Source organism: Ananas comosus, linkage group 5, assembly GCF_001540865.1.
Source record: "Ananas comosus cultivar F153 linkage group 5, ASM154086v1, whole genome shotgun sequence".
Lineage (NCBI taxonomy): Eukaryota > Viridiplantae > Streptophyta > Magnoliopsida > Poales > Bromeliaceae > Ananas > Ananas comosus.
The window spans coordinates 7,113,646-7,114,724 of record NC_033625.1 but is presented as its reverse complement, the minus strand read 5'-3'; the positions used below and the strand labels follow the sequence as shown (position 1 = coordinate 7,114,724).

Sequence of the window (1,079 nt, the reverse complement as noted above, 5' to 3'; positions counted from 1 at the left end):
CACAAGCGCTACCGATGGCATCGGCCGCACCTTCGCCTTCCACCTCACCGCTACGGGCCTCAGCCTCTTCCTCATCGGCTGCAACTCCGACAAGCTCTGCGACGTCGCCGCCGCCATTCACTCCCGCAGCCCGAAATGGAAAAGAAAGAGGAAGAGGGCAAAAATATATTTCATGAACCTACTGTTAAAAAATAAACAGTTCTCTAACGAATCCTAATCAAATAGACATATTTGAATACATTAGGACTTTTGCAGGAATAACTTATGAAAGTTCAACTTTGCGGAGATATATCTGCAATTCACTATATTTGTAGGAACGTGTATGCAATTAACCCATATATATATATATATATATAGAGAGAGAGAGAGAGAGAGAGAGAGAGAAAGTTATTTTCAATGATGAAGTGTAGTACCCTTAGCTTTTGAGTTGGTGAGGAAAAAAAAAAAAAAAAAATCTTTTGAGTGGGTGGATAAGTATCTCACCAACTCCCTCCTGATACTTATCAACTCAACCCATTGAAACTAATTAGCCTTCTCTCTCTATCCCTCCTTAATTTAGCTCGTGGGCAAGGTGGAGAGCTCGAGCTCGGGTGGAGTTGCCGTGGAGCTCGGATCGACGCCGACGTCGCGCCACGGTGCCGTTCGAGCGGGTCTTCGTCATCGTAGCGCTGCGAGGAAGCTAGGCGAGGGTGCGTTTTCGTCGTTCTCGACGCCGCGTCGATGTCCGATTAGCCTTTGAGGTGAGTGTTCCGTTGCATTGCTTCAAGTATTGTCATTTCGAGCTTGGTGCTGATTTGCAGAATTTCCAGCGTCGACCGTCGGCGTTTCGACTCCCTCTCGACGTAGGAGCAGCGGATTTCGACGAGACTTGGTTCGTTGGATTCGGGACTTCGAGAGGAATCCACGAAGCCCTTACTTGCTGGTTTTGGTGGAGGTTTTCTTGGTCGGAATTATTCTCTTCTCTGCTGCTGTTTTTGAGGCAGAATCGGTGCTCATTTTCGGATTTTACGTGTAGAGTTTGGCGGGAGCGTGATTTCTGGCCTTTGGAGGTTTGCGGATTGATCCAGCAGGGTGTTCCT

At 47.6% G+C, this 1,079-nt stretch overlaps 1 long non-coding RNA gene across 1 annotated transcript; it reads left to right on the top strand.

The window, feature by feature from the left end:
- Positions 479-1,079, top strand: LOC109710835. The gene is made up of 3 exons (XR_002216450.1): positions 479-740; positions 810-943; positions 1,016-1,079. It is a non-coding gene; the product is annotated as an uncharacterized LOC109710835 (long non-coding RNA).